Source organism: Vidua chalybeata (assembly GCF_026979565.1).
Source record: "Vidua chalybeata isolate OUT-0048 chromosome W unlocalized genomic scaffold, bVidCha1 merged haplotype SUPER_W_unloc_1, whole genome shotgun sequence".
Classification (NCBI taxonomy): Eukaryota; Metazoa; Chordata; class Aves; order Passeriformes; family Viduidae; genus Vidua; species Vidua chalybeata.
This window is the reverse complement of record NW_026530320.1, coordinates 1,759,476-1,787,117: the sequence shown is the minus strand read 5'-3', so window position 1 is coordinate 1,787,117 and position 27,642 is coordinate 1,759,476.

Genomic DNA, 27,642 nt, shown 5'->3' with positions numbered 1-27,642 from the left:
CGACATGGACCCAGCACGGGACATCCTGATGCGCGGCCTGCTTCTAATCTCCGTTCTTAAGCCGAATGAACTTTTGGGGGTGACTCCCGTGGTCCTTCATTGAAGACCCCTCATCTGCCTCGTTACCACTGTGACAAACAAAGAATGAGAACCCTCCTCCCAAGGACTGAGACTGAGACCCCTGTGTTGGTAGCTATTCCCATACCCCTCTTCTCTCTCTCTCTCTCTATCCTTTTATCTCCTTTCTGATCCCCACTATCACATTTACTGTTTTGGCCCCTAATAAAGGTGCATTTGTTGTGATTAACTGATAGTCCCTTGTTATTTGCCTTTTTTGCACTTTTGGGATCGGTGAAAAGAACCATCACGACACCCCGCAATAAGCGGATCGTGACATTAAAATTGGCGTCACTGACAGGATTTCTGTCTAGACAGAAGGGTTGCAGGTGAAAAGGCACCCACACTGTTTTTGGAAATTCACAAAGGATCCCCTAGTGCAAAAGGCGGGACACTGTTGTTTTGTTGTTGTTGTGTGTATCTGGGCTGGGAAGGAAGGGACAACTTGAAGAAACTAAGCAGAGCCTCCCAGGCAGGTTATTGTCCTTTCACCCACCCAGGGAAGCGAAGGGCGACACAGCGAGGGCTGTGTAGTTTTGTGTAACTTAAGTTTGTACCTCCCTATCGTGGTTTTGTTCCCTTCACAAAATGAGTGACAATCTTAGCGTTGAAATTAAAGCTGAATTTTTTGCACTACTAGCCAAACACAATGCCAAACCTTCTACGGAAGGAGAAAAATGGGCACAGAGTAATTGGTTTAACTTAGAAAATGTTATTGATAGAGTGTGTTCATTACAACATGAAACAAAATTCAAACTGGGCAAAAATAAAACTATCTTATGTTCAGTTTTGGGAGCTTGTCTTATGGCAGCTATAGAAAATCGCTTCGAGTGAAGAAGTGAGGAACATGCTATAATAGACCCCCTTCAAAATCTAGTTGAAATTTTGCAAAAACAGTTATATGAAGCAAAAAATGTGATCTATGCATTGCGAGCTGCCTTAACAGAGGAACATGTTAACAAATCACATAATGCTGATTCCTCTACAGAGCCTGAGGAGAAGGCAACTCCTCACATTAAACAAATCTATCCTCATAAAGAACTTGAAGCAGCAAGTAATTGTGGGGAACATTGCTGCCATCACTTGAGACCCTTGATTAAAACAGAGTATAACTATCTCAGTGATGATGATCTCGAACCTCACATCACAACTAAACACATACCATCACAACTAAACGCTGCCACCGAGCTAGCTAAGCTTAAAAGGGAATACGGACACCTTCCACATGAATCAGAAACAGAATATGTTTTCCAGGTGTCCCTCACTGGTAGTGATCAAATTAAATTAACTGAACTGGAAGCCAGTGGGTATTTGGGACATGGTGTTTTCTTAACAACAGGAGATAAACGTGACACATGGTCCCTGACACAGCGTGCAGCTTTTTGGGCCGGGGGAACAAGCCCCTTGGAAAGGGGAGATCCCATAGCTATAATTAGTACCCCCGACCAACTCTTAGAAAATGTGCACAAAGCTGCTTGCCTGCAAATGACTCACAAAAAGAAATTAATTCCTGACTTTGAATCCCTGATGCAATTACCTGTGAAGCCCGAGATAATGACCCCTTTAATTTGTGGGCTTCCAGAATCACTCAAAACTACAGCAATTCTCCTTCAAAAAACTATAACAGCTGTATCTCCTTTAGAAAGACTAGATAGATTTCCTAGTAGCTAGAACGACCCATTTGTTCCCCTTTATGACTTGTTGAGGAAAGGGGTGAAATGGGATTGGAGTCTTTCTCAGGAGTCAGCATTGCAATTGCTGATTTTTGAAGCAACAGCTCATCAAGCAGTGACCCCTATCCATCCTACAGATCCTTTCCAGGTGGAATGGGGATTTGCCTCCTCAGGGCTGTCAGTACACATATGGCAGCGGGGTCCTGAGGGTCTGACAAGACCTGTTGGTTTTTATTCCCTTGATTCCAAAGATGCTGAGAAAAGATACACTACCTGGGAAAAAGGATTGTTTATGGTTATCTTCGCTCTCATAGAAGTAGAAAAAATTGCACGAAAACAACCAATTGTATTGAGAGGCCCCTTCAAGGTTATTAAGACAGTCACTAGTGGGACTCCCCCTCCTGACGGGGAGGCCCAGAGGGCCTCAGTGAGAAAGTGGTATGCTCAGGTTGAACATTACTGTAACTTCTTCTCAATGGCAGAAGGACCTGTAAAAACTTTAGCAATCCAAGAAACTGACAGCTTGGACAAACCTGCCTCTGTAATCAAAGTAACCCCTCCTTTCTGCCCCGAACAATCAGCAAACTCTTGGTTTACTGATGCTTCTGCTAAAGGGGAAGGAAAAGTATGGAAATATAGGGCACAAGCCCTCCACTTTTCCTCTGGTGAGCAAATTATTACAGAGGGAGAAGGTAGTGCACACATTGGGGAGCTGATAGCTGTCTGGAGTGTTTTTCAAGGAGAAGCACAGAATTCCTCTTTGGTCTGCATCTACACTGACTCCTATGTTCTGTACCAAATGATCCTAATAATCCAGCTCATTACCCTGGCCAACCTGTTCTGGTGGACCTCTCTTACTATAGGACTAGTACCACTTGTGCTAAAACCCCCTCTGAATAAATATGCATGGGAAGCCTCTGGTGCTCTAGGGAAAGAGCATTGGACTATTCAGAAAATAGTCTGGGACAGTGCCACTGACTTTGAAAGAGATTTCCAATCCTGGTGGAATTTAGTGAATTTTACCTATGATCCCAGCACAAACACAGCCACAGCATTTTTGTTGACCATAAGTAATGCCTCAGTGCATTTGATATTCCCTATCATCGCATTAGGATTAAATCATGATGGAGCCACTTTCTATCCTTCTGAACATAGAGAATGGGCCCGTCAAATTGATGACAAATGGCAAACTGTCAATTTAGAGTCCTGTACTATCCGAGAACAACTAGGGTTTATCTGTGAAGGTAATGCAATTGTAGCTCAGGATATTTGTCTGGACACAGAACAAAATATCTGTCACTTTGATATTCATCCTAACGAGACTTCTGAAACAGTCCTTGTATATACAGGCAATGGGTGTGCCTGCTTCAGAACCGCTTGTGATACTGTGTTTATAGAAAGTAGATACTAAAAATCATTCAAATTTTTGTGCTTGCAACTTTACTAAAATTGCAGGATGTGATTTTTCTTTTGTAGCTCCAGTTACTTCACATGAATTTTTAGAATCCAATCTCACGTTGATTCACAAGCTACTGCCTACTCCCATTGGGATGAACCTTACTCTGGTAAAGCACTTATTACTTCATCAAGATCTGATAGAGATCCTAGGAAAAATCAAGGAGAATGGACAGAAAACTCTGGTAGATGTTCATCATAATGTGCAAGAAATACATCGTGTTGTAGAAAGGGTGAAAAGTGATGCCGAGCACAGGTGGTGGGATACCCTTTTCGGGTGGTCGCCTACCGCCACCGGTGTCCTGAACAAATTGTGTCATCCCATTGTTGTTCTTTTGATTTTAGTTATGATTGGTTTTGTTTTATCAGTAATCTTGCTTATTGTGAATTGGAGAATGATGAAATGGTTAACAAAATTGACATCTATAATTAATGCACACCACTTGGCCGACATCCTTTACACTATAGATGTTCCCAGGACTGTAGACACAAGGAGATTATAAGGTTAGAAGATATGTTTTACATAATTTTCTCTTATGATTTGTTCTAATCACTGTTTTAATTATTTTTGTTTATTGATTATAAAATTGTACTGAGTAATATCGATTATACTAGGTTTATTACTTTATTGTTTAATATTGATTATACTGGTTTACTATTTGATCAATGTATTGTTTAATTGATTAATATTGATTATTATCTAAACAATTTATTGTTTAACTATTACTGATTTAATTAATACTTATTGTATTTTGCTTATTATTTAATTATAATTTGCTTACTAATATGTTGTGATTGTTTTAGTTTTTCTGTTTTCTCTTTCCTTTTCTTTTTATCTTCTCTTTTCCCTGGGATGTGCTGCCAACACTTGACGAGTCCTGAAGACTCCACGACGACACCATGGAATCCTGCCGATGAGGATCTTTCGAGGGCAATCGTCAGTCACGGGGTGGTGTAAGAGTCCATCTGAAGCCCCTTGTTCTCCATTCTGCCTTCCGATTGCCACGAGAAAGAATCCCTTCCCCCACTGCAGTTCCGGCTTAGAACAGGACACAGTGCAGGTGGAACCACTGAACCATAATGCTAGCTGTTCCGAACAAGGCCTGGCAAGAACTTGGCAAGGACTTGGTAAAGACCTGACATGGACCCAGCACGGGACAGCCTGATGCGTGGCCTGCTTCTAATCTCCGTTCTTAAGCCGAATGAACTTTTGGGGGTGACTCCCGTGGTCCTTCATTGAAGACCCCTCATCTGCCTCGTTACCACTGTGACAAAAAAAGAATGAGAACCCTCCTCCCAAGGACTGAGACTGAGACCCCTACTATAGGGAGGAGGGGAAATTGGTGGTCTGACCACTAATGACATGACCTGTTTCCCTTCAGTGATTCCAATGGACTTATTCTTCATTGTATTCGTCTTGCTTTGGTGGTTTCTGTGGACTCACCTGTTCCCTCGTGGCGATTACAATGGACTTTCATTGTTACACTTGTTCCCCCCTCTTTCCTCTGCGGACTATAACTGGAGCCCCGAGTCGACCAGAACTTCGAAGACTTCCCCGATACGACAGACAGATCCCCATCGTCCGGACCACTGAGGATCTCGCCTGTGTTGGTAGCTATTCCCATACCCCTCTTCTCTCTCTCTCTCTCTCTATCCTTTTATCTCCTTTCTGATCCCCACTATCGCATTTACTGTTTTGGCCCTAATAAAGGTGCATTTGTTGTGATTAACTGATAGTCCCTTGTTATTTGCCTTTTTTGCACTTTTGGGATCGGTGAAAAGAACCATCATGACACCCCGCAATAAGCGGATCGTGACAAAGTGTCATTGCACTTTTTACAAGAACATTGGGGTAACTGGTGCCTTTACTGGACAGTCTGGATAGGGAAAGACCCAGGCTTTCTGCAAAAAGGCTCTATAGACAGTTAACTGGAAATCAAATACAACCAAAAATAGTAATTTTTTTAACATTACTGTTCTTTTAAGGGACTTTCCACAGCTAAAACCCAGTCCTACTCCAGAAACTTGGCTACCTCTCCACTGTCAGGGAGACATCTTAAAAGAAGGCTTAAACATGCCAAACTGCTGCCGTATTCCCACTTGTCAACCAAATTCAGCATGTTGAGGAAGTGAGCACTGCTCCACTCCTTCCCTGACCAGCCTGTCTGAACTCATACAAACCAGAGTTCACCTTTGTGCTATGGCAATGAACACACACAGGTCTTCTTCCTGCAGAGCTCAGCCTAAGCCTGTTCCTGAGCATATGCATGCTTGTCATGGCAGACCTGGGAAGTCTGAATTTACAACAGAGCTCACACACATGCCTGTCTGGTAGCACTCACGGTTCTCTGACAGGATAAATCAACCATTCAGTCTCCATCATTATTTATTTGATGGCAAGGCACTAGAAGACTGAAGGAAAAAACCAAATAGGCTTTTTTTACAAAAATGTCTTTATGTGTACAATGCCAGTCTTTTCAGAGAAAAGTAAAATTCTTTTCTGAAAAAAAGCAAGTGAAGGGACAATCCTTTAGCACGTGTTAAAATGTATTATGGTCCCCTGAACCTCACTCTAGGGAGCTTAAGCATAACTTAATCACCTCACTGTTGATTCAGATTTTTTAATTGCTTTCCTTAAGAGTGGCTTAGCATCAGCTCAGACTCAAATCACCTGTAGGGTTGCTTCCCTGTCTATCCAGCCAATATTTCAATGCTGTGCTATTCAGCCCAGCAGGCTAGGAGGTTTTAACAATTAATCTGCTTGTCTGTACTTACGGCCTGCTCAAGATGGCTTAAAAATGGCCCTTAACTGACCAACCTTATGTATTTTGCTGAAAGGAAGGCATGGGATGCATTGTAGTAAAAGCTGTACCAGAAAAAAAAAAAAAGCTGATTTCATTCCAATTGCACATATTTATTTATATATATATTCTCATAACAGTTTAACAAAGTCAATCCTCATGTTCACTATTGGGAGGAAAGGGTTAAAACCAGAAGAATAGTGAGGAGGATGGTAGATTGACTCAAGTGACCTTGCAGCTGAGAATGTCAAGGCTTGGAGAATATCAGTGTAGGAAACCCCATATATTATGCCTGCTATTGTTTATCCCCTGTCTGTTTGAGAAGTAGAATTTCTGTGTAGAGATAATGTAGGTGTTTGGAGAGACTTGGAGGCACTCCCACGCACATGCTTGAGCTACCTGTTTTGGGAGAGAAAAGATCCAAGCTCAGAGATCATAAAAAGCACAGAGGACATCACAGCATGGTGTTAAACTATGTGTGCACTGGCCCTTGATAAATTGATGCAAACAGTAGTCCTGCCACCCACTAGTATGGACTGAGCCTAATGGTGCCTGTGTTCCTGCTTGTGTATCTCCATGCGGGTGTTGCTTCAAGATTGTGAAAAACAACTGCTCACTTTGAAAATTTAAAAGGTTTATTAAACCTTAACAAAAATACAACAAAAGGACTACATAAGGAAAAATTCTCAGTGCTGGGAACTGTCCTCGTGGGTACCACGTGGTGGGTTCATCTTCAAGATGGATGCTCAGTATTTTATACCCCTGGGGGTTGCATCAGCCAACCCTGGCCCCTCCCAAAGTCTGTCAGTCAACTCTTCTTTGCTGTTTATTGATGGAGATTGCTTTCTTGTAACTTGATTGGAGGTCAGGTGTTGCTGCGCCCCCTTAGCAACAAGCTTTTCCATTCCCAACTGCCCCATGGAAGGGGCACATGTGCACACCTTCTTTTTACCTGTTCTAGACAACCCAGGCTGTCTGATGGCAACAATACAGAGGGGGGGAAAAGGGAACTATGGGGAGAACAGAGGACATCTAAACTACAATAACGTAACTATACATCACTAAAGCTTTTCTTAATATTCACACAATAGTCATCCCTTAATTGCGAGAGCCAATCATCTCATTATCCATCTATAACAGGATCTTCTGGTTAGCAAGGTTATGAAAGAAATTTACTCTTTGCATGTCAGCTGTGGTTTTGTGGTTGTTCCAGCTGCCTCTCTATGCTGACTTACACATTTAGTATAGTCAGCAGGATCTGGGAACAACCATGCCATGGCTAAGGAAAAAGTCAGGAACTGGGGAGGCCATAATGGTGATTCTCCACATTTTTAGAAGGCCCAGCACTGAACACTGGACCATGTAGCCACTTTCCTAGCAAAAATGGCTCTACTGGAGGTGTGGCCTGAAATACATGGCCTGAAATACATAGTGGGGCAGTGTTTGCCCCCCAGATGACTGAGTCGTCTATGCATGAATTTCTGTGGAAAGAGTTAGCGGGGGGATTGTGCTGGTTTTGCAATAACTCATTTTTGGTGAAGAGGGAAAAAGTCAGCCACAGAAGTGATTCTCTGTGAGGAGCTGCTAGCAGCTTCCTCCATGCCTGGCAAAACCAATCGCTGGCTAGCTCTGAAGATAGGCTACTGCTAAGCCAATTAGAAAAGCTAGTAATGCCTCTATGATAACATATTTAAGAACAAAAAAATGCAGGAAGCTCCTTTGCTCCCTGCTCTCTACAGAGGAGTGGGAGGGCTGGCTGGGCCCGCCTACCTGAAGGGGCTGGCCAGGGCCCCTTGTGGGAGGGGGCCGCTGCATCCTGTGTTGGCGCATCTGCCAGGCCATGCTGCTGGGGGCCATCCTGGCACCGCAAGCACCCATGCGGCCGGAACCAGTGCCAGGAGCGTCCCTGCCACCATTCCAGTTTGGGAGCGGCCACGGTCGTCTCAGCATGGACTTTATTTACTTAGCTGCTTTTAACCAGCCATTCTGCAGACAGAAAGACAAAAGCAGCAGCAGCAGCTTTTCTTTTTTTCAGCATCTTTCATTATTTGCATCTAGCTTGTAGCTGCCAAATGAATCAGACCTTCAACCTCAGCCAGTCCAGAGGTAAAACAGGTCCTCAGATGAGGCAGGGATAGGTTGGATTTAAATCTATGCAGGGACTTCATCCAGGCATGTTCCATCCTGAGCTGCAGACATCTCACTGGTCAGGAGCTGGGCTGTGTGGGAATCAGATTGTTATGTGTATATTGGATAATTTGTGCATATAAAAAGATATATATATATATTATATGTTATGCTGGTGAGAAATATTCTTATAAAGATTTTTAAGCATGCAAGTCAGTGTCAGGAGATTGCTTCACAGTGTGTCGAAACCACCGCGGACAAGAGGGAGGAGAACCTCATTTACAAACGAATGAACTTAGCCGGCCCGGAGATGGGCTGTTCTGAATGAACTTAGCCGGCCCGGAGATGGGCTGTTCTCCAAGGTGATCCGAGGAACACCCTGGCAATGAATATGTGGTAAATATCTAAGATTGAGATATCCCGAGCCATCCCAGATTCCTTCCGGGAACTCAGTCATGAACGCACATCACTCCCCGGACATGGTTTTGTTCAGTTCATCATGGAGAAAAGAAGCCACATGAATATGTGGGACTCTGAAAGGAAGAAAAGGGACTCTGCCTCAGGCAGAATAAACTGTATAAAAACTGCTCGGATGGGACGGTCGGTGTGAACATAGGAGACCCTATGCTGTAGAGGTTGGACCTGTGTCTCACCCAGTGCTGATACTCGGGCTTGGCACTGACCTTTTTGATTTGATTGTGGCTATCTCGGACCGAATTTTGGTCGAGAAATAAAAAATCTATTTTTATTAAATATTAAATTTGGCTCGATTATTTTTTACCTATAACAAGACCAATCAGCAGTTGAGACCTGGGAGTTTTGAACTCCCTATAAAACAAAGCTCTCAACAATAAAACATACTGGTTTTCACATGAAGCTTTGGGGTGTGTGTGTCGTCCCTGTCTCCGACCACCAACCCCAAGGAACACATGGATATTAAACGTAATAGGCATCCCGCATGAAGAAAAGGCATGGAGTAGAGCCAGCAGCCGGTGCAGCTTGCACAGTTCCAGCAGAGATTATGTGACCAATAGAGAGAAAAGCACGACAAGCGATTCCCCAATTGCAGAGCCTGGACAAGATTAACCTTTCAGCGCTGCAGAGCTCTATAAAAACTGTTTCAGTTGATAGAACTTGAGAACAAACAAACCTACAAACACCAGTTCTCTCCCAAGTCAGAGAAAAGGAAAAAGTGAGGACACGTGAGGAGAACAATATGGCGACACTAAGGTTAGTGCAAGGGAGAGGGGGAGGAGGAGGTGCTCCGAGCATTGGAACTGAGATTCTTCTGCAAGCTATAGTGAGGACTATAATACAACAAACTGTTTCCCTGTAAGTCAGGAAGTGCATGGGGGAATGCAGCATTCACCCGCAGTCCATAAGAAAAAGGCAGTCGTGCTGGAGCATGTGGATGCTGAAGAGCTGTGATCTGGTGAGAGGCTTAAACAGAAAGAGAGAGAACCCTTGTTTTCAGAGATAGAGGAAAAGGAGCCTTGCTTTTATACTAGAACAGCTCATCCTTAAAAACTGCACCCCATAAACTAAATGGCCCACAAAAAGCAGTTGTGGGAAGACTGCAGTCCATGCGAGGGACTTCGTGTTGCAAGCAGGTTCTGGGTGGACTGTTAGCCATGAAAATTAAAACCACGTTGGAAAAGTTCACAGAGAACTGTATCCCGTAGGAAAGACCCCATGGCATAGGAAAAGAGACTCCTCTCCCTATGCTAACTGAAGAAAGATCATAAGAAATTGATGCCTATATAACTTCAGTCAAAGTTACAAGGTGCTTATATAACTTGAGTTATAAGATATCAATATAACTTGGATCATGACTTTTACATATCTATATAACCTAATACCAATATAACCTGAATCATAGCTTTTTATACCTATATAACCTGATATAAATTTCTGTACAGTGTAATGGCTAGTACATGGTTAGCTAGTTGCTTAATGCCAAATAGACGAAAAAAAGAAAAAAACTCACCAGATGGATAGTTTCAGAGATAGATAAGTATAGCGCTAATGAGAAATTGGCAAATGTAAAGCCAATTAGACACAAAATAAAGAATTTAGATCGGTTAGGACCAGACAGACTAAGGAACACTGTAACTGCACATGCTCCAAAGACAAAGTTGAAAAGTTCAGATGTGAAGACTTTGGAAGCCTGTTGCATCTCGGGTTTGGGTTCAGATTAGGGGTTTTGATGTATGTTAGTTAGCTGGTTCTGTGTACCCCTGTGCACCCCCCATGTTCCGCGCCCCGCCCCCCCCCACCCCCCCCCCCCCGCAGTGGCCCGTTCTGGGTCTCTTACCATTGGAGCATCACTATGCCAGTCCTGTAACCACCCCCCTGTCCACTCCGGAGAGTTCTGTGTCTGTTACCCCGTTCCCGCAACCCGGTTCATCCCGGAGCCCTGTGTCCGCCCCTGTCGCGTCCCTGTTGTTTACCCCGGTCCACGTCACTCCCCCGTAGCCTGCCCCCATTGGGCAAGAGTGGCTTCTGCCCCCCTCGGCCTGCCCCCTATAAAATCCCACGTTCCCGGTCCCAGCGCCATCTTGTCCACGCGGCGCTAGGGAGCGAGCCGCGGTTCTCCACCACAGCTCCCTGCGGCCATTAATGCTTTCCAGCCAACCGCATGGACAGAGTGGACATTCCTTCCCTCTTTGTCTTGCCCCTCACGCACGGCAGCAGAACGTGGCCAGCCCCACCCCAGTGCATGGAACGCAGCAGCGCCCGGGAGAAGCGGCGCCCCGGTCCCGCTGAGAAGCAGTGCCTTTGCTGGGCTCTCTGGAACTGCCTGCGACCGGGGAGAACAAAGCAACGCCGCAGAAGCCTTCATCAAAAACTCCCAATGACCCCCAATTTGGGGAGGCGCAAGTGCAGTGCAAAAGAACTATCTAATAACCATGAGATCATACTATGTGAATTAGTTCCGGAGAGTATATGAGGATGTTGTAATGACATAGTAACACTAAGCAATGTTTACTGTATAAATATACCACAGCATTTGACAAAGGTGTGTGAGTTAGGAGGAAAAATCCCCCTCACCACCAGTGGTGCAATAAACAAATACCTGCTCTATAGACACTGGTCTATGGGGTTTTATTTCCAGCCTATCTTTCGGGCATCAAAATAACAAACTGAATAAAAATCCCATATTTTGTCTCCCTGCACTGTCGGTGGTAAGGAAAGAAGGGCTGGGATGGGGGGGGGGGGGAAGTTGTTCTAAAGGTTTAATTCCCATTATCCTCTCTTAATTCTGTTAATAAATCTTTTTTTCTTTATACCTTTTAAAGTTTTGAGCCTGCTTTGCCCTTAAAGTGTTTTCTCTTAATCCTTATCTCACTCCATGAGTTTTCTTTTTCCTCTCCTCTGCTTAACTATAGCCAAATAGAATGAATAAATGATTTTTGTAGGTGCACTGGCATTTGGCCGGAGTCAGCCCATCACAGCAGGTTGGTAATTACCAGGACTATAGCCTTAAGGAGCCGGGTGATAGAGTCAAAATAGGAAACTGGTGCTTTAAAGGATGTAAAGGAGTTTGCATGGGAAGCATTTACTGCTCAAAAGGAGCAGTTCTGTCAGCAACAATGCACTATAGAATGGCTGGTGGCACGCATTGCTAACAAAGGCAAAAATATGGGAAAATGTCTCGACTTCCCAAGTTCGTGCTCCTATTATAAACCCTTCATGGAATCCTGAGGAACGTAATGGAAATATTTGGACAGAATCCTCAGACTCTGAGATGAGTTTGAGCCAGACTTGGCAGATGAAGAGCCGGTAGAGGCATGACCCCTCATACAAGTGGAGGGGCAGCAGGATCTGATGGATGGAGGGGTACAAGTCACATGGACCTATATCCCAAAAGAGTTATGGGAATTTTTAGAGACCTATTGGCAGAAGAGCAGAGACAGCATACTGGCATGGATTTTACGAGCTTGGGATGGTGATGCTGTATCTAGTCACCTATTAGTGGGTGAAAAGGATCTATTAACTCCTACAGCCACTGATAATAAAATCCAACAGGAGTAGGCTCAGCTATGGAATATCAGGGGTCCTAATGGGATATTGTTGTGCCTACACTGTATCACTGGCTATGTGCCACAGCTTTAATGGCACACACAGATACTGATGAGTTAGTGTCATCCCTCAGGAACTGGTGCACAATGGAAGAAGGCATTTCTTTATTGTGGCGGATGGGGATGGCTCATGCCCTAACCAGAGGATCCAATCCTGACAAAGCAGTAGTAAGGAAAAGTATCGAAATGCAGTTTCTGAAAGGGGCACGTGATTAATTGAAATCCCTGATTATATTAACAGTCATGAATGCTACTGGTAACATAAGTGCTTTAACAAATGTCTTGAGGGATATTGGAGGTATGGCCTCAGAGCCAGCTGTGTGAGTAGTGAGAGAAAATAAGCTGGCAAATCTGAAGAGAGTCACCGCATGGGTGACAAGGAAACAAACATGGAACAATCTTGTGCAAGCCAGTGTTCCACAGTCAGAAGTAGATGGAATTACAACATCAGAAACGTTTTGCCGTTGGCAAAAGCTAGTGCCTACGAAAAAATAATCCTCCCACCACTCCCCCTGCTGCCTCAAAACACTGCAACTCCTGGCAAATGCCAAAATAGTGGGAGCAGTGGGGTGGTGGGTTGCCTCAAATTGCCCCAGATAAAGAATATATCTTGGGCATTGATATGCTGGCAGGGTGAACAGTTGAAACACTGTATGGTCACTTTTATTTTGGGACTCCACAAGCAGGATTTGTCATTCAATCTATGACTGTTTTGTCATAGAAATGGGATGTACATGATACCAAGTCTGGATTTATAGCATTTAGGTCATCAGAGAAGACAATCTCTGCCACTGCCATTTCTCTCAAGCATTGGATCCCTTGTTCTATGGTCTTCCACTGGGTTTGCTGCATATAGAGATCGTCTGCACACAGATATCTTTGTGCCACACTTCCCAGGACCCATGCCCAGAGACTGTGAAGGTTAGCCCCCCTCATCATTCCTTGGTCAATAACCAGATCATGTGACAGGGATCCCAAATGCCTTGCTTCAGTACTATCCAGAATTGTAGCCTCACCTGCAGCATCCCAAAGATGGACTAACCAGCTAATTATAGATTCATCAGGTCATCAAGTGTAATCCTTTCTTAGGCCACGAAGGTCCTTGAGGGAAAAGGACTCAATAGTGACTTCTGATCTTGTGTCAGTTGCTTTGACTTCTGATTTTGAGTCAGTTGCTTTGACTTCGAATTTTGTGTCAGGAATTGGCATTGAGGGTCCTTCCCCCAAATCATCATCGTCGATCACTGATCGATTGGTTGTGCTTGTGTACTTCTTTCCCGCGGCGACTGCCAGTGGCTTAGGCTCACTGTCTGGTTTAGCTACAACCTGAGAGACTGGGGTGTTGGCTGCAGCCTGAGTGACTAGGGTAGCTGCTGATTTATCTCCCTGCCTCCCTGCCTCTATCTGCTGCCCTACAGTATCTAGCAGTGTGCAATAAGCATATGCCAGGGCCCAGCATATTGCAATGATGCTTTTCTCCTTAGAGTCATCATGGCAGTTCTCTTCCAGATATTTCCCCACCTCATCTGGGTTCTGAATTTGTTCACATGAAAATTCCCAGGCTGGGGGATCAGAAAATCAAAAAAGAGTGGTAAGCCTGAGTTAGGGGTGAAATCAGTAGCCCAGCTGAAGTGCATGTACACCAATGCATGCAGCATGGGTAACAAACAAGAAGAGCTGGAGGCCATGGTGCAACAGCAAAGCTATGATGCAATTGCCATCACAGAAATTTGGTGGGATGACTCACATAGCTGGAGCACTGCACTGGATGGCTACAAGCTCTTCAGGAGAGACAGGAAAGGGAGAAGAGGTGGAGGGGTGGCCCTTTATATTAGAGAGGCTTTTGATGCCATAGGTATTGAAACTTATGATGATGAAATTGAATGCCTATGGGTAAGAATTAAGGGGAAGGCCAACAAGGCTGACATCCTGGGAGTCTGTTATCATCCACCCAACCAGGAAGAAGAGGTGGACAACTTATTCTATAAACAGCTGGAGAATGTTTCAGGTTCATCAGCCCTTGTTCTTGTAGGCAACTTCAACTTGCCAGACATCTGCTGGGAACTTAATATAGCAGAAAAAAGGCAGTCCAGGAAATTTTTAGAGTGTGTGGAGGACAATATTTTGTCACAGCTGGTGAGTGAGCCAACCAGGGGAGGGACTATGTTAGACCTGTTGTTTGCAAATAGAGATGGGCTGGTGGGAGATGTGGTAGTTGGAGGTTGCTTGGGGCACAGTGATCATGAAATTATAGAATTCTCGATATTTGGCAAAATCAGGAGGAACATCAATAAGACTTTTACATTGGACTTCCAGAGGGCAGATTTTGGCCTATTTAGGAGACTTATTCAGAGAATTCCTTGGGAAGCAGCCCTTAAAAACAAAGGAGTTCAGGAAAGGTGGGCATGCTTCAAAACAGAGATCTTGAGGGCACAGGAACAGACTGTCCCTGTGTGCCAAAAGACGAGTCAATGAGGCACATGTCCAGCCTGGATGGGCAAGGAGGTTTTGGAGGAACTAAGGAATAAAAAGACGATGTATCTTCTTTGGAAGGAGGGTCAGGTCTCTCAGGAAGTATTTAAGGGGGATGCTAGAGCATGTAGGAAAAAAATTAGGAAGGCCAAAGGTCAGTTTGAACTTAAAATGGAGACTTCTGTAATGTCACCATTGAGTCAGAAATGACACAGACTCTAGGTCAGAAGGCTAAGAGGCTAAAAGCCCCGTGTTTATTGAAACCTCTTATTTTATACCCTGGTCTGCTACAGGTGGACCTGATTGGTCATTTAATCAACACATTTCACATGATTGGCTAATTAAGAAGACTCCCTTCAGTAAACATATTTATGAGAAAAACAACTTATTACAAACACCACCTGCAGATAGTTTACCATTTGTTTATCATTCTTCCTCTCTGCCTCCCTAAAGCTTCCCAGACCAATTAATGGGAAAGCTTATCTAGCTTTCTCTCTCTCTGACCAGACTGTCATATTCACACTGTAAAGGATAATAAAAAATGTTTTTACAACTACATTAATGGTAAAAGGAAGGGTAAGACCAACCTTTGTTCTTTATTAGATGCAGAAGGGACCTTAATAACTGCAGATGAAGAGAAGGCAGAGGTGCTTAACGCCTTTTTTGCCTAAGTTTTTAGTGAGAAGACGACTTGCCTTCAGGACAACTGTCCTCTTGGGTGGGTTGATGGTATCAGGGGGCAGAATGATCCCCCCATTATCAAAGAGGAGGCATTCAGAGAACTTCTGAGATGCTTGGATATTCATAAATCTATGGGACCAAATGGGATCCATCCCGGGGTGATGAGGGAGATGGCAGATAAGCTTGCAAAACTGCTCTCCGTCATTTACCAGCAGTCCTGGCTCACTGGTGAGGTTCTGGATGACTGGAAGTTGTCCAATGTGATGCCCATTCACAAAAAGGGTGGGAAGGAAGATCCTGGTAATTATAGACCAGTCAGCCTGACTTCAGTACCCGGTAAGGTTATGGAACAGTTTATATTGAGTGTCATCATGCAGTACTTACAGGATGGCCAGGGAATCAGACCCAGCCAGCGTGGGTTTAGGAGGGGTAGGTCATGTTTGACCAACTTGATCCCCTTTTATGACCAAGTGACCCGCCTGGTGGATGCAGGAAAGGCTGCGGATGTTGTCTATCTGGACTTCAGCAAGGCCTTTGACACTGTCTCCCACATCATACTCCTGGAAAAGCTGTCAGCCCATGGCTTGGACAGGAGCACACTTTGCTGGGTTAAGAACTGACTGGATGGTCGGGCCCAGAAAGTGGTGGTGAACGGTGCTGCATCTGGCTGGCGGACTGTTTGAATCCTAGATGCTGAGAATGTTAAACTTTTTGTGCTGAAAGGCACAGACTCACAAAAGAGCACTGCATTTGACCTGAGGCTGTGGAGAAGACTTCCAAAATTGATTAATAGCACTGGGATTACAGGTGTATAATTGGTTAGAAGTGTGTAATATCACAGGGTGGAAAACTTAGAGTTTGGGATTTTAGAATATAGAAATAAATATGAAGCAAGATGGAGGTTTTAGGGCAGAGGCAGGTTGTTCTTCTTCACCTTCTTCTTCCTTCTTCTTCATGGGATTGGGTGATGTTTTGTAATTGGACAGAAAAGTCCACATTGCAGGCTTTGAGGCATCAGTTATTGGGTTAAGAGGGAAATTAATCTAGGTGTCATTTCTTAGCTGGTTAGTTTAGCCTTAAAAGACCTTGTAACAAGAGTTAGTTAGCCATTTTGTGCTTTGCTAATGAAAGGCTGCAGAACTCATGGTTGTGAGGCTGTTTCACTGATAAGAAATAATAAACAGCTGAGTCAGAACATGAAATACCGTCTCAAGTGCCTTCAATCCTGACCTCAACAGAGGTAAAAAAAAACAAGCAGAGAATCCCCAGTGGCCAGTCACCAGTGGTGTCCCTCAGGGGTCCGTGCTGGGGCCAGTTCTGTTCAATATTTTTATTGATGACATGGATGAGGGTATTGAGCCTTTCATTAGTAAATTTGCAGATGACACTAAGCTGCGAGCGTGTGTCGATCTGTTGGAAGGTAGGAGGGCTCAACAGAGAGACTTGGAACGGTTGAATGCATGGACAGAGTTGAATAGGATGACGTTTAATAAATCCAAGTGCTGTGTAGCAGTCAGAGGCCCCGCAAGGCCTCCCTGGCGGTCACTCGCCTAAGATAAGAAATGCATAGTCATGATGAGTGGACCAAAGTAGCCCCACTTCCACCCGCAGACCCTTGTTATCTCTCTGTAAGGCTATAGGTCATATTCTCCTCAACCCTGGCCATTGGACAATTTCCAACACCCCAGAACCCTATATAAACTCCCATCTCTGCCCAGTTCGGCAGAAGAGCTGTCACTGGAAACCTTCACAGGAGCTGCCAATAAAAGACACCGCTGCGGAACTCCATACAGAATTCTCCTCTCTCTATCCCTGCCTCTGCCAAGGCACATAGCGAGCACAGAGCAAAATCACTATGAGCTTAATTCACCAGAGCTGAAATCACTCCAGAGTTGCTTGCTAAGTTGCCTGCGGCTGGGAGCTAGCCGAGGGGCCCAGAAAGGCTGAGCTGATTAGCACAGTGCTATCCGGGACACCTACGGCAGCGGCTGCCCAGGGGGCTGGATGGACCCCTGGGACCCCAGGCCGCCATAGTGCTGAGTCCTGCATTTTGGCCAAACAACCCCCTGCAACATTATAAGCTGGTGATGGTGTGGCTAGACAGTGCCCAGACAGAAAGGGACCTGGGGGTACTGATCAACAGCCAACTGAACATGAGCCAGCAGTGTGCCCTGGTGGCCAAGAAGGCCAACGGCATCCTGGCCTGTATCAGGAATAGTGTGGCCAGCAGGAGCAGGGAGGTCATTCTTTCCCCTATACTCAGCACTGGTGAGGCCACACCTTGAGTACTGTGTCCAGTTCTGGGCTCCTCAGTTTAGGAAGGACATTGAGATGCTTGAATGCATCCAGAGGAGGGCAACAAGGCTGGTGAAGGGCTTGGAACACAAGCCTTATGAGGAATGACTGAGGGAGCTGGGGTTGTTTAGCCTGGAGAAAAGAAGACTCAGGGGTGACCTTATTGCTCTCTACAACTTCCTGAAAGGTGATTGTAGTCAGGTGGAGGTTTGTCTCTTTCTCCAAGCAGCAACTGACAGAATGAGATGACACAGTCTAAAGCTGCACCAAGGGAAATATGGGTTGGATATTTGGAAAAAGTTTTTTATGGAAAGAGTGATAAAGTACTGGAATGGCCTGCCCAGGGAGGTGGTGGAGTCACCACCCCTGGATGTGTTTAAAGAAAGACTGGATGTGGCACTTGGTGCCATGGTTTACTTGAGGTGTTAGGGCATGGGTTGGACTTGATGATCTTGAAGGTCTCTTCAAACCTAGTAATTCTGTGAATTCTGTGAAAATTCCTTCAGGGTTTGATCCATTCTCTCCCATTCTTCACACCACTCAGGATTTTCCACATCTCGGTCTACTTCTGGGTCAGGGGTCTCATCAGCTCCTCTGGACATCTCAGCCCTCATTCTAGAGAAATTGCGGATCATATAGAGGAAGCTTACCAGATTAAAAACCAGGAAAGTGGTCTCTAACATTCAGGGGAAACTGAATATTCTCAAGAAGTGACGTAACAGATTCAAAGGAGAAGAAGGAAAGGAAAGGCTGAAAAGCCTCATCCCTTGCTCCTCCTCCAACAAATTGTGTGCAATTATTAACAAACCCCCAAATCATGCTACTGGAACTGGGATGCAAAGTAGGATGAAGAAACTATAAACCATACATATATGGATGTGAAAAACACTAACCACTTGTTTTAAAATTTTAAAAGTTTAATAGTAATAAAATAGTTATAAAAATAGTAATAAAAATTAGAGCAATAAGAATTTGGACAATGAGAATTAGGACAATAAAGGACCCGCACATGGCTTATGGCACCAGGGTCAGCAGCTCCCGGCGCAGACAAAGCAGGCGGGGTGGCCCCGGCAGCAGCGGCGGCACCCAGCGCAGCCAGCACAGGCAGAGCAACTGGGGATGGGGCAGTGGGGACAGCCGCGGGAAAAGCGATCGGGGATGGGACAGCCGGGACCGATGGGACCCCTGGCGCGGTTGGTGCGGTGATCATAGACTGCGCGGCAGACGGGATCCCCGGAACGGCCAGCGGAGTGACCATGGTCCAGGCAGCCGGGACTGGGGCAGATAAACTCACTGGCAGGGCTGGAGCGGGAATGTGGGCGGGGACCGGCCTTTTCCACCCCAAATATTTCTATGACCCAGCCCAGCAGGACCCAGTTTCCTACCTTTAAATTCTTCAAACACATATATAATAACCCATAATAATAATAATAATAATAATAATAATAATAATAAAACCCAGTTCAACTCACTAGATGCAGTGAATGGTTTTACCGAAGTGGCTTTAAATGCTCCAATTGTTTTGGAATAATTCGCTTTTCCCCCCCACACAATAATTTTAAAGTAATAGTCTTGAATCAGTAAAATTATCTGACAGGTGTTACGAATGAGAGGGGAGAGCTTAGACAAGTCCCTGCGGGAAATCGGGACTCATGTATGACTAACCAATATGATTAAGCAGAAGCTGTTTATTGTTTACATTATGCACTTATTTATACATTCTAAAACTACTGCACACACTGATCATACATTTCTTGATTGGTGCCTCTATCTTGTCCACACATTCTGCACACACTCTTCAGAGTATGTGATTGGTTACCGTCCAGGTGCTTCACCACTCCCTGTTATCTAGCTCTTGCGGTGTTGGTATTCTGTTTCTCAGCCTCTTCTTTCTTAATTTAGCACAATTTATGTCTTAGTAACCTTGACGAATTCCAGAGGGTGCTGATAAGAATAACCAGAAGCAGTTTGGCTGATGCACAATATGGCCTAAATTGTTCAAATACATTGCTACATTTTCCCCTTCTTCTTGCACCAGCCAAACCCTTTTTACTGTGTTTTCTACCAAGTGGGTCACCAATTTTATTATGCATGGAGTAACTCAAAGCAATATAATAATGACTAATAGTAATAACAAAGCTCCCTTGATATCTTTCAACCATCCAGTTATTCTGCATCCCTCAAACCATTCATCCAAACCCCAGTCATTCACAGTCAATTTCATGTTACCTTGTAGTTGTTTGAGTTTCCTGTGAATGGATGCAGAATGGTCAGAGAGGTTCATACAATACATTCCTTCAGAATTTTCACACCCATGCCCATGTGCTAATATGTCCTAGGTTACAATATAAAGATGTATTCTATCCCCATCTTCAAGAGCTGTTGAAACCAGGAGGGGCATTGTTTTTTCCCTTATCTCCTGTTAATGGACCCATCAATGCCTTGCCACATGACTCAGAGATAACTCCCTCCGGGAGCCATTTCTGATTAATGGGCAATCAAGGATCTACCGCATGACTCATAGAATGATATCAGCCCATTGTGAGATGCTCCGCCCAGGGGGGAGGAGCTAAGCATCCCCACCTGGATATAATCTGGTGTTTAGGACAGAACAAGTAGCACTTACCTACTGGTTTCCAGAGGACAAGAGCTACCACATCTTTTCTATGGGATCACTATTTCAACAAGACCATTTCATCTGGACTGCTACCACCACCCTAACTAGCAGGGTGTCAGGTTGTATTATGACTCTGTTAGTGGTTTTTCTTTTGTATTATTGCATGTATTTTGGTAGGGGGTTTTGGTGGGTTTTTTTTTCCTTTTCTTAATAAATTGTATTTCTGACTTGGAGTGTCTCACTGGTTTTGCTTTCAAACCAGAACAAAGGCTGGTGATGCTCCTCAGTGTTTCTGAAGGACTGTGTTAAGCCTAAATGGCTTTCTTTGGCACAGCAATTAATCAAACTGAATGCTAAGTTAAAATATGTTACTTCTGCTGAAATGCATTCACAGAAGAGACAAATTGAAGAACAAGCCTAGATGTTTGTCCCCCCACTCCCCCCCGAGTCATCTGTCCCTCCACTCCCTCCTGAACTGAACAGACAAATAGATTAATTAACTTTGTGTTCTTTGTTGCCTGAAAAGCTGGTGATAATGAACCATCGTATTCTGTTAAAGCCTAGAGAATTAGATGTTGGGAAACAAGTTACAGGACTTTTTTTAGAAAGCTTAGAAGCTAGGAGTTAGGAATGCAACCAATAAAGGTAGATAGTTTAGTAGAAGGATTAGAAATGGACCAAGATTGATTGTTTACATTTGGTAGCACTCAGAGCCAGCCAAAGCGGTGTGGTGGTAGCTCTCTGGTCACAGAGAGAAACAGATAACTTTTCCAGGCATCATCCTGGGGAAGTGTTAGAAAGCTCAGAGAAATAATCCAAACAATCCTTAATCTCTGCAGCTGTGATAATGGTAAAGTGTGCTATGTGATGTTTACAGTAAGGTTGTTTACAAAAGGATGGTTTCTTAATTAGCCAATGGTGACTGTTTTGATTAAAGGGCCAATCAGGTCCACCTGTAGCTAACTAGAGAATAAAAATGAATGGGTTATTAATAAAATGGAATTAGCCTTCTGATCCGACTACGTGTCATCTCTGACTCAACGATGACAAAAGCGGGCCCAATACACATCTGGTAACATTCAAGTGAAATCAATATACATCGGATAACACTCAGAGCCAGCCCGGAGAGACCCATACGTTATGAATTTTGACACTGAAACTAATCAAGACCAGAATGAAGAGACCAGCAGGTCAGGTAGTCCTAGCAACAAGGTGAAGATGAAAATTTTAGGGGAGAGGAAGACTTCCTCCTCCTTCATATTTTAAGCCCACAGACCCATTTTACAACCCCCGACTCAATAAAGAAAAAGGACTACGCAGCCGCAATGAGCATGCAAACTCATTATAATACTGAGCAGGGAATGGGCCATGACAAGTAATAAATATATATCGGTGTCTTAGAATATGCATGACTTTTGTGAATAAATAGAGGGCTAAAAGCTGTGGAGAGGCGTGCACGCCTTTGGGAGCGATCCCGCGTGTCCGCCCAGCACTGAAATAAATATCCCCTTTTAACCAAACTGGTTGATAGGTATTTTGTCCTTGCCTTTTGTGCATCATTCTGGCAACCACAGCAGGACATACTCTATCTGCCTGCAGGAACAGATGGGAGTGTGATAGCTCCTGACATGCCAGTCCAAGTGCCTCTTGGACAGAGACCTCCACTCCCACCTGCTTCAGTGCAGGAGATAGACAAGACTGCTGACAATGGACAAAAGGGTATGTTTATAATTTTAAAATCACCCCAGGGTTAGAAGAGTAATTGGTAAGACATACAAGATGTTCTATGCACAATGTGGGCTGACAGGTATTGCTTGTAAGCAGAGAGGACTGTTCAAATTGCCAGTGGAGGAATTTGTCGTGCCGTGGAGGGCACCGCTAGCAATTCTGGAGGTGAGTTTGGGCAAATACTTGCTTATTGCTGCTATTTTGGTGAGCTGCTGTTTTGGCTGTGTTCAGGGTGTGCGTGTATATGTGTGTGTGTGTGTGTGTGTGTGTGAAGAGTGCTAGATGAGATTTTCTACAGTTTGATGACTATCATGTATTTGTGATACAACACTGCCATCTTGTGTCAAAAGTTATAATTGCAGCAAATCGGGAATTTTCGTACGAAATGGGTTGTTTGCTTGCTCTTAATAAATAGTTAAAAGTGGCCAGCGAAGCTCGGACTCGAGCTGCAAGGGCCCGACCATCCAGGAAAGCACTCTCTAGATGGTTTGGGCTTGAACTACATGAATTTTTGGCTATAGGGGGAGATTGGGCTATTGTGAAACGAGAGGGTGTTTTTAGGAGGATTCTATTCAAGTTGAATGAGTAATTATTTGGCTTTTGACTGGGAACTACCCCAGTTGAGAATAATCTCAGAAATCCACAGCAGTGGGGACTAATAGGGGTGACTCCTTGCTTTGTGTATGGGCTGACAACCTTTCACTGGGAACCAGGGTAGCATCCAAGTTGGGTCCTTCTCTGCTGTAGAGGGTGCAAAAGGAGATGGTATTGTATATCCTATAGAAGGAGACCCAGGTGCCTCGGGTGTACCCTGGAGCTCGCGAGATACTATAATTGGGAAGTAGCACACAATCAGTGTGAGATAGTGAGTTTAGTCTGTGGAAAAGTTTTGGAGCCTGTGGTAGATAGGGACAGGCGAACGGAAGATCTCGGGATGTGACGGAAAGCTAGACCCTTCCCCCCTTCTTCCTGCTATAGTTAATCAATTACCCCTAAAGCATGCAGCCCCTCCTAAACTCAGTAGTTTTCCACTCCTTACTAACCTTAGCCAGACCCACCATCCCCTTCTGACGTAGTGAAGCCCCCTTGACTATTTAACCCCATAAGATAAGATAATAAACGCCATTTGACCATCCACCACATTGGTGTCTGTGCACGTCTGTGGCCCGAGTGACCTGGGGGAGGCCGGGTTGCCGTGCTGTGTCTCGAAACCAGGTCGCCCGCCTTCTCATCAGAAGGCGACATATGGTGCCGAAACCCTAAGGTAGCAGGAATCTCCTGGACGAGAGACAGCGGCCAGAACGGCCAAGCCGATTCTAGGCGGGGGAGATGTCCCCGGACCAGCGAGCCACATGGAGGCCATCGCGAAGGTCGTAAGTTCGATTTATAAGCAGTGGGGAATTAAGTGTAAGCTCAAGGATTTTTACCTCGCTATTGCGAGACTCCTCGAGCTCGGGACGATTGAACGTCCCATGGATATATTACACCCGGAGGTGTGGGGGAGATGTACGGCCGCATTAGCTGAGGAAACAAAAACCTCAGGCAGCGGGAAAAGCCTCAAGGCTTGGGGAAAAGTCGAGCGGGCTCTGCGCGAGGCGCTAGAGGAGCAAGAAACATGGAGCGCGGCGAGCGCATGTTTATTAGCTACACCCAAACTGGGGGTAGGAGCGGCAACGCAAACCGCCCCCGAAAGCGAGGTACCCGGGAGCGGGGACCCGGGGGGATCGGGCGCGTCCCCCCCCTCCCCGAGCCCGAGCCCAACCCCCCCCGCGGGGCTTCCCAAAAAACTCGCGGACCCCCCGCCTGTCCCTTCACCGAGAATCGGCGACTTGGCTCCGGGGGCGCGACAGCGCGCGCAGTCCTTTTGGGAGGATTTGGCGAGGGAAGCCAGAGACGCGGGAAACATGGCTCGGGAGGAGATGCGGGCGGCACCCCCGCCCTACCCCGCCGAACATGGTGCCAGCGACCCAGAGGATGGGCGGGGCGCGCATGCTCCCTGCGGGAGGACCCCGAATACCCGGATTCTCGCTAATGCGCAGCCGCGAGGAAAGGAGGAGGAGGGGGGCGGCGGAGAGCGCATGCCCAATCGGGAGCCATGCTCAACGCCACTACCATCCAAGGGAGAGACCTCCCCCTGCGGGCGGCAGGGCAAGCCCAGGGGGCGGGAACGGCACCACCCCCGAAGGGAGGGGGAGGGACGGGGCCGGAGCTACACGAAAAGGCACCGGATCCCGGAAACGCGCTGGCATTCGACTTCCGGCTCTGAGTCGAGCTCCACCAGTTCCGACAGCTCGGGAGAGCTGACGGACGCTGATGGGGACTCAGAAACGGAAAAAGCGGAGCTGACGCGGTTCGAAACAAAACCGAATAAAGCCTTAAGCCACATTGAAAGGCAATCACAACGTGAACCAGCCCAGTTCACCGACTGGGCTAGAATAAAGATAGCTTGTGCAAAATGGGCTCCTTCCGGGGCAGTAAAAGCCTTCCCGGTGAGGATCACCGGACCCGAGGGAAACCAACAACGGGTATATAATCCGGTAAACCCCAAAGACGTACAGGCAATTGTCAAAGCAATCTCGGAGAAAGGGATCAACTCGGCTATGGTCTCCACCCTCGTGGACGGCCTCTTTGGTAATGACGACTTGCTCCCCTTTGATATCAAACAGATAAGTCGCATGATACTCGGTGGTGCGGGAATGATTGTGTTCAAACAGGAATGGGAAGACAATTGTACGAGGGCTCTAACCCAGGCTTCTGGGGTGGGGCAGCCACTGCATGGTTCGAGCCTATCCAGGCTGCTGGGGAAACATGACGAGATGGTTACACCTCAGCAGCAAGCCGCATTGATGCGGGCTGAGGAAGTCAGGGCCACCACTCGAGCTGCTAGGGAGGCTATTCGGGCTGCCTCTCTGGTCGTGGCCAAGCCGTCACCGTGGTCCACTATAAGACAGGCAGAGAGCGAAAGCTTCACGCAGTTCGTAGACCGCCTGCAGGCAGCAGTAGACTCCTCTACCCTGCCTGCAGAGGCAAAGGGTCCCGTGGTGGCAGACTGCTTGCGCCAACAATGCAACTCCGTCACCAAAGACATTCTGCGCTCCCTGCCAACCGGAGCCAGCCTAGCCGACATGATCAGGCACGTCGTAAGAGAAGAACACCTAACACCCATCCAGGCAGCCGTTCACACCCTAACCAGCGCCATGGCGTGCTTTAAGTGCGGTCAGGCAGGCCACATTGCAGTGAGCTGTCCCCAGCCGGCACCACAGTCCGCGGCGGTGCCCCCATCTCAGGCACGCCCGAGAGGGCCCTGCTGGAGCTGTGGGAAAAAGGGGCATTTCGCTAAGGACTGCAGGTCCCGGCCTCAGGGAAACGGGAAAGGGAGGGGGCGCACTGGCCGCACTCAGCCTCCTCCCGCTGTAAATGCGAAGCGGCTCATTTATGTCAACCCCCAGTGGGGAGGGGGGCCCTCATACCCCATGCCCCCACAGGAGGCAGCCAGCCTTGCACCCCCACCAGCGACACAATCGCAGAGCTTTGCAGCGCCGCCAGTGGCACCTTCGTGTCCACCGCTGCCACAAGCCACGCTTGTGCCACAGGGCCAGCAGGGGACGCCCCAGAGCGGGACCCCTGGGTGGCCTTGGCCATGAAAATAGGGAAAGAGCCCCTGAAGATGTGGGGGACATGCCGCCTTTACGGCAGTCAGGATCCCCACATCATAGGGCTCCAGTTCTGGGCGGACACGGGATCCGACTGCACAGTTTTCCCCCAAGCGCTTTGGCCTCAGCATTGGCAGTGCAAAGAGGTCCCCCCAGTGAACGGAGTGGGAGGGTCATCCCGGGCGTGGAAAAGCACCCGGTTGGTGGCTATAACGCTCCACACGAAAAAGGGACCAGAACGGACGGTGGCAATCTACCCCTACATTCTACAAAGCTCTCCACCCTTGATAGGAAGGGATGTCCTCGCTATGTTAGGAGCCAGAATTACAAATTTATCCTGAGGGCCACTGCCGTACACCCACCACTGCCAATCAGACTGACCTGGAAATCGTCAGACCCCATATGGGTCGAGCAGTGGCCCCTGTCAAAGCCTCGAATGGCAGCCTTGCTGGAACTGGTCAGCCGCGAGCTGCAGAAGGGTCACATAGAACCCTCCACCAGCCCGTGGAACACCCCCGTATTTGTAATCCCCAAAAGGTCCGGAGAGGGTCATCGCCTCATCCACGACCTGAGGGAGGTGAACAGGGCAATCCAACCCATGGGTCCAGTTCAGACACTGCTGCCCACGAACTCAGCCATCCCCAAAGGGCAGCCATGCGCAGTGCTGGACATCAAGGACTGCTTCTTTTCAATACCCCTGCACGCTGAGGACAAGGAACGGTTCGCCTTTTCCATCGTGTTTCCGAACGGCGAGCGACCTAACCTCCGCTTCCAATGGAAGGTGCTGCCGCAAGGTCTCGTGGATAGCCCGACCATATGCCAGATCACCGTGGACAGAGCACTGGCGCCAGTCCGACAGTCCTACCCCGCTGCGACCATCGTCCAATACATGGACGACATCCTCGTTGCTGCACCATCGACGAGCCAGGTGGATCACCTGGTGACCGCAATCACGGAAACTCTCCAGGCCAATGGCTTTGAGATCGCGAACACGAAGATCAAGAGAGGACCCTGCGTGACCTTCCTGGGAGTGGGGATCACGGACTCCTGCGTGACGCCTCCCAAGGTGAAGGTCCGCCGAGACATCAAGACGCTCCATGACGTGCAGCGCCTTGTGGGTTCTCTGCAGTGGCTCCGCAACGTCATCCTGGTTCCACCCGAGGTCATGGAACCCCTATATGACCTCCTGAAAGGAAAGCACCCCTGGGACCCCAAGGAGCTGACGCCGCAAGCAGCAAGCTCCCTCGACTTCATCGAGCACCAGATGTCTACTGGCACGCTTGCCAGGTGGGACCCAGATGCGCCACTCGACCTGTACGTCCACTTTACACAAAAGGGAGGAGTGGGAGCACTAGCCCAAGGACCTTCCGAAAAGTCCCGGCCGATCCAATGGGTGGTTCTCGGAAGACCAACCCGAGCGTTCTCCCTGGGAGTTGAATGCATCGCCAACCTCATCATGAAAGGCAGGAGACTCGCTCTGAGACACCTGGGAACCGAGCCGACAAGAATCCACCTCCCCTTTCGCAAGCGACCAACCACGGAGTCAACCTCAATATCGGAGCACCTGGCCCTTGCTCTCACCGGCTTCGGAGGAGAAATCTCCTACGCCACCAGGCCACCTTGGACTCAGCTGCTGACCATCGTCGATATAGACATGCCGCCAAAGGTCATGGACCGACCGCAGCCGGGACCGACGGTCCTCACAGACGCTTCCTCCACGACTTCCACTGCAGCGGCGGTGTGGCAGGAAGGAGAACAATGGCGTTGCGTCAAAACAAGTGACCCCACACTGTCAGTGCAACAACTGGAAGCAGCAGCAGTGGTCTTGGCGTGCGGACTCTTCCAAGACGAACACCTCAACATCGTAACGGACTCTATATTCGTAGCAAAGCTTTGCCTGGCCATGTCAGGACCAGGCGTGTCAACGTCAGCAGCGGCCTC